Here is a 7451-nt window from a genome sequence, read left to right as displayed (position 1 = left end):
ATTTTATTTATAAGTACGAAGGCATTCACGGCCGGTGTTAATTAAACTAAAACTAGAACTAACACTAGCACTATCATGTGGCATCCGAACGTCAAACATTTTTTTCAAAAAACGCACGTGTTAACCCGAAAGTTTCTAGTTGTAGGTCTAGTGTTAGTTCTAGTGATAGTGCTAGTGTTAGTTTAATGATTTTGTTTATTATTTTCATTATGTTTTTCGATTTTGTCAATGAAATAAAACATTAAAAATCAATACGTGTTTATGGCATTGTTAGAGTTGGAAATATTATTTATAATGAATACTAACTCCACAACGGCTTACAAAAGCAGAATCATTTTTCACATAAATTACACCAAATAGTGGTCATGTTTGTTATGAAATAATATTGAATTATAAAGAACATATTGAAATATGTTCTTATTTATACTGTAGTTAGAAACGTGGTGTTACATCTCTCCTTTTTTATTTATTTTTTTATTGATATTGTAGTAATTCAGGCTGATACGAGTATCTGATAGTATCTGATTTCATTTTTAATGAAAAAATATGACTACGTTTTCACCTGTCAGTTGAGAATCGATATTGCTCATGAAATTATCGATAAAACTTCTTACAAAGACTTATTAATGCGATCTTTCACTTAATCAATAATAATCTATGCCGTAATATTTCTAGAAAGTAATAAAATTTCCATATCCATTCCAAAATCTTATTTTAAAAATTCACCGATAATGATAAAGACATTTAAAACCATATTGTTCCTGAAATTGAAGAAATTAACCAACAAATCGATAATAATATCTGATAATCATTATTTCTGGAAAAAAGAAAACATATTTGAACTATTTTGATCGACATTGCATGTCGTTCCGAAATTTTACATAAATTATCTTTTAACGTACTTTGTATAACCAAAATTTATATTATTTTTGAAATAATCCACGATTGTCAGTAGCATAGTCGCTACGCATTTGATAGAAAATTGAAGTACCGACACTTGAAAAAATAACAATAACAATCAAAGTTGAATCGTAGAAGAAGACGCACCCTTTTGTTGTGAACGCGTTCGACAATGAAAATATACTAAAAAAAAAAACATAACCCCGATCATAGTGAAGAAGAAGAAGAAATAACCTAATGTGAGTTTGAATATTAAAAAAAACTAGCAATTAAAAAAAAATCTAATTTAATCAAGTGTATAAAATTGTTTATTAAAAATTCGTGAACATTTAAAACACTAACTGAGACGATAATCAGAATACAAAAAGGAAGAATAAATTAAAACAATCGATTTGGATTTGGACATCTAGCGTGAGAGTGTGGAATCACCGAGGATTTAAGTTGATAGAGGAGGCGTATATAGAAACCATTGTTTGAAGGAGAAACAATTTACTTGTAATTAAGATAAGTCTTTGATTAATTTTTTTTGTTGTTCATTAAAAATTCGAATTTTGAAAATTTTATTTTGATTTAGGATATTCAGTCCGAGTTAACAACATCAAATGATATAACATTTAAGTTCGTATTAATAATTAAATAATTTATTAAGTTGTTTTTTTTGTTTTTTTTTAATTAAATTTTTAATTCATCGATATATATATCATCAATATTCAATCGTTCACCAATACAATATATTTTCATATAAGTACGAAGGCTTTCACGGCCGGTGTGAACCTTCTTCAGAAACTGGTTCGAAGTCACTTCGAGTTTCTGAAGAAGGTTGCAACATGGCATCCGAAACGTCAAACCTTTTATTAAAAGACGCACGGCAAAACCGGAAAGTTTCTAGTGTTAGTTCTAGTTTTAGTTCTAATCTTAGTTTAATATATTTTCAAGTGAAAAAATCGCAAAGTGGACAGTTGGCGGCACACTCAAAAATCGGGTACTTTTTTCATTTACTTCGCGATAAAAAGAAAACCGCGGAGCCGAAAATTCAAATTCACATTCAATGGTACGTAGAAATGTTTAGTAATTACAACAAACTTTACCGCAATCTTTTTCATCAAGCGGTTGCGAAGATATCGATGTCTAAAGTGAGAGGCCTTGACTTTCAGCACGGATAGTAGTGTTCGTGATTTTTATCGGTGTGCATTGGTTGTAGTAAGTCTTAACGTAATTTATTAATGTGATGTAATGACAACGAGAACATAAGTTTAATACGACAAACCATGTCAAAAATATTTAAGAAAATGTTTAAAAATTGCGAAGGCATATATATATCTTAGCCATTTATGGGTTTAGACCAGAAATTTTTAAATGATTCGTCATAACTTTTAGTCACGTAGTATTTGTGATTAAAAATATCCAAACACTTACAGAAACAGCCTGCATACGCGGTGTAGATTTTGAAATTTCGCACCACAAAGCTTCCCTTTTGTTTGAAATTCTCGTTGGCATAAATCGAATCTTTTACAGTTATTTGTTAATGTTTTTTTTTAGTGAATTATGTTGGCACTCAATATGGCGAATGTTAGTAATTATGAAGTTATGTGTGTTATATTAAATATATTTAAACCATACATGCTAACTTGTGAGTGCGGGAAGTTAGCCCCCTATTTTTTGATTTTTAAATATTTTATTGTTGTAGATTGTTCTAGAGTTGTTCTACATTGTACCAAATCGGCAAATCGAAAAAATAAAAACTCCGCGAGAAAACCGAAAAAACGGGTTTTTTTACTAGCCCCCCATCTTTGGAAAAATCAAATTTTCTTTGTTGTTCTGGGTTGTTCTAGCTATTGTTCTAGAAAATCAAAATTAGGGGATACAGCATTACGAAGTTATAATTAAAAATAGGTTTGGCCGCCCAAATGTCTAGTTGATTGCTGTGACCATAGTTTTTCTATTATCAGTTCCATATAACAAATATATACTTATTATAGCTAACGCAATCTGGAACAGCTATTATTTTCACTAGAACAACTCTCTAAAGGGCACTTTACTCTTTGAAAATTAAAATTTTTGGAAGTTTCAGTCAGTAATTCTTGTGACAGCGGTTATATATTACACAATAAGAATTAAAAAACATAGAGCAATCTAAAATAATTCAAACTTTGCCGATTCAAATTGTTCTAGATGTGTTTTGCGTTTAACACGGACATTAATTTTGCAAAATCACATATTTTTTGTTACTCTAAATTGTTCTTGTTGTTCTAGGTACTTAAAATGTTTATTTAATCACTGCGGTTTTAGTTCTTTTAAAGTTTCATATTAAAAATTACTACTTACAACAATTAAAACAATTCAGAACAGCTGTTATTTTCACTAGAAAAACCTTAAATTTTATTAGTTGTTGTGATATCGGACAGGTTTTGTTGAATCAGTGAACCCAACCGTTAATATAATAATAGTTTTAAAAAATTAAAAAATATGGAATAATCTGACCATCTAATTTTCTAAAAATCACCTTTCTATTTAAACTTATAATAATAAAACATAAGATGCGATTTAAAGTGTATTTTATTTTGTAAAACTAAGTAATAAATTAATAAATAAACTAACAAAACAATACCTATTCTTTCACAAAAACTGTACAAAAAATTATTCTAAAGTAAAGTATAAGTAAATAAATTAAATCATCTAAATGGACTAATATCACGGAACTCATTTACACACATATATGCACATTTGTGCATTTATTTCTGTTGCTTCTTCAACCTGTATGGATTTTTTTCTTAAATCATTAAATAATAACTAATTGTTGGGCACAAATGCCGTGTAGTATCCTACATCACTCAAAGAGTGAGTACCTTCGTAGCTGATGATACTAGCTATTCATTTAGAAATCATGTTGAGAATGTTTGCACATATTGCTTTAGTTTCCTAAAATTATTTTTAAAAACCGGTTCTAGTAAAGCAACATATAAAAAAAGAGCTGAACTATTAACAGGCATAAATTATTTTGGAAACCAGAATATTGCTGGCCTGATAATAGTGAATGTTGTGTCAAATATTACGTTTCTTTGCACACAACGATTTAAAGAAGAATTTAGTTATTGTAGCACTAAAAACTGCAATAATGGTTTAAACGTTACTTTCCATAAAAACATAATTTTACCAATCGACATTGACATCGTAACAATATTAGGCTATGCATAGCTAAACCAAGTAATAGAAAACTACATGCAAACCCTAAGCAACAATTGCAAAAAAATGTGGTCTGTTTATAGAAACAACAAATGGAGAGAACAATAAAACAAAATTGAGTGATTACGTACGCAATTTGTAACTCCACAACAAATTCTATATCCCCGCAGGTATCATCAGTTACGAAGGTACTCAAACTTTGACTGATGTAGGACACTACCTGGCATTTGTGCCCAACAATGCCAATTGGAAATTATTTAAAGACTTACGAAAAGAATCCGTACAAGTTGAAAAAGCTACTGAAATAAATGCTTAAATGTGCATATATGTTTATAATTGAGCAAAGTGATGTAACCGTATTATTCCATGATATTAGTTTATTTACATAATTTAGTTTATTTAGTTATAGTTTACCTTAAAATAAATTATTGTACTAATATAGTAATACTGATCGAATAGTTATTGTTTTATTTCTTAGTTTAGTTTATTTATTAATTTATTAGTTTATACAAAATAAATACACTTTAAATCGCATCTTTTGTTTTACTATTATAAGTTTAAAGAGAAAGGTGAAACTTGTGATTTTTAGATAATTATGATGGTCAGATTATTCTATATTTTTTTAGTATTTTAAAACTATTATTACATGAAACTTCAAAAGAACTAAAACCGCAGTGATTAAATAAACATTTTAAGTACCTAGTACAACAAGAACAATTTAGAGCAACAAAAAATATGTGATTTTGCAAAATTAATGTTCGTGTTGAACGCAAAACACATCTAGAACAATTTGAATCGGCAAAGTTTGAGTTATTTCTGATTGTTCTATGTTTTTTAATTCTTATTAAAACTTCGAAAAACTTTAATTTTCAAAGAGTAAAGTGCCCTTTAGAGAGTTGTTCTAGTGAAAATAATAGCTGTTCCAGATTGCGTTAGCTATAATAGGTACATATTTGTAATATGGAATTGATAGAAAAGCTATGGTCACAGCAATCAACCAGACATTTCAGCGGCCAAACCTATTTTTAGTTATAACTTCGTAATGCTGTATCCCACAATTTTGATTTTCTAGAACAATAACTAGAACAACTAGAACAACCCAGAACAACAAAGAAAATTTCACTTTTCCAAAAATGGGGGGCTAGTCAAAAAACCTGTTTTTTCGGTTTTCTCGTGGAGTTTTATTTTTTCAATTTGCCGCTTTGGAACAATGTAGAACATCTCTAGAACAATCTAGGACAACAATAAAAAATTTAAAAATCAAAAAATTGGGGGTAACTTCCCGCACTCCTAACTTGTATGTTTAAAATAGACGAAATGCTAAATAAATGTTAATAATAAGTAGAACATTTCGTTTTATGTAATAATAACGTGAATTTAAATTTACCGCCAAAAATATCCAGTGATATTTTTTAATGATATTTCTTATTCTAAATCTAAGTTTTGTATTCAATCCTCCTAGTTTAAAACGAAAGTAAAAGTAAGAATAAACAATGCAACAAATGTCAACAAATCAATGTCAACAATTTATTACAATTTTGAATAAACACATTTATTCATCGCAGATATTAAAATTAAATATAACTATTAAAATTTCATAGTAATATTTTATAGAAAGATAATAAGTGTAGTTCTTTACATTAAGAGGCAGAATTAATACTTTGATAATTTCTTGCAGTTTATAGAAAATATGGGTAGGTTTTATTTCCTTTTATGAGAACAACTCGAAGTTTCTGAGGGCGGGTTTCCGGTTTGTCTGGCGACAGCATGGCGGATGCAAGGTCCGTAAAGCGTATTGTACAATGCGCTTTACGAACCTTGGGCGGATGTAGAAACTGTTAACACGACCCGTATCGATACTTCAATACAAAATCTCGTATCAAAGTTGTAATTAACAACTTTCAATGTAAAATAATGATAGAACCTAATTTTACACTTAATCGAACATTATTCAAGTTTTTCAACAATTTATTCTAGTATTTTCGCTGCTATAAAAGTGTACGTTTTAGCATACAAAGAACAATGTTAATTTCTAAGCCACGCCCCTGTATTACATCGTCAATCCTACCCCTATATAAACCGCAGACGCTTGGCCTTCCAATTCAGTCACCTCACCGATGTTTAGTGTTTGTGTTAAGTTTAGGTTAAGTTTACCCCGCGGAGATGTTTACAACTTATTAAAAATTCTCTTCTTATATCGAAAATTTGTGAGTAGTTTTGGGTTTTATATACTTCATTTTAGTATTTTTTAATTCAGTTGTTCATTGTGACGTTACTGTCAATATTGCCGGCATTGATGAACGAGTTCAATCTATTCAATTCAATCATTAGGGTCTATTGCTTATGAAAATTATATATTTTTATTTGTTTCCAAGATAACAAATATGTATTTATTTTATATACAATTCATTCTGTGTTAACATTCGTATCAATTAGACGTATTTATCTTTGAATAAAAATATGGGCATTTTTCAAGAATCGCTCGGTCGCATAAAAATCGATTCTTTTTAATTGAAGGCAAAACAAAGAAAAAGTGCGGAAAAGTAAAAAAATCACTTTAAAGTTTTGATGTGACGTCACGTTTTGTGACTTCATCAACCATGCTAACCATATATTTTCAAAGCAACACCGTTACACATAAATTTTGAAAAAATTAATATATTTTCGGGTGAAATAACCTTGGGTTATAAATTTCAGGTTAGGTTGGTTTTGTTGACAAAAAAAAACCGTCCACACGAACAGGTGTATGGTAAATAAAGACTTTTAGTCGTTGTATTATATCCGAAAATATGCGTTATAAATATTATTAAATTAATATTAACAAGTTGTTAATTCTTTCATTAAATTTGAGACAATGATTTAATTTTTACTTACTATATTCGAAATCAGATTTTGAGTTAGTTTAATTAACATTTAAACTGGTGTGAATTTCCGAATTGTCGGGTTGGGTACCGGTTGGGTTTGATGCAGGTGGTAGGTGTAAATTCCGGGTTGGATTAGGTCAGGATTAGGTTAGATTGGATTTACTTCAGAATTTTGTATAGAAATTGGATGTTCAGTTATGTTAATTAACATTTAAACTAGTGCGAATTCGCTAAATGTCGAGTTGTAAATTACGGATTGAAGGGTCCATTGAAAGAAAACCGCTAACATTTAGATCCACGCCAGTAGACAGACGGTAAATAAAGACATTTCAGTCGTTGTAGGTTTTTGTATCACTTGACAGACAGTCTATTGATACAGTCTATCTAGGTAGTGCTATGCATCGAAAACTTAAGAAACTAGGGTATTTCATCCGAAAATATATGTTGTAATCTCTACAAGTTAAGTAAAAATAACTTTACTTTTAAGTTTATTAGATTTATTTT

The sequence above is a fragment of the Onthophagus taurus genome, chromosome 4 (genome assembly GCF_036711975.1).
Source record: "Onthophagus taurus isolate NC chromosome 4, IU_Otau_3.0, whole genome shotgun sequence".
Lineage (NCBI taxonomy): Eukaryota > Metazoa > Arthropoda > Insecta > Coleoptera > Scarabaeidae > Onthophagus > Onthophagus taurus.
The sequence above is the reverse complement of the archived record's forward strand: the minus strand, read 5'-3'. Positions refer to the sequence as shown.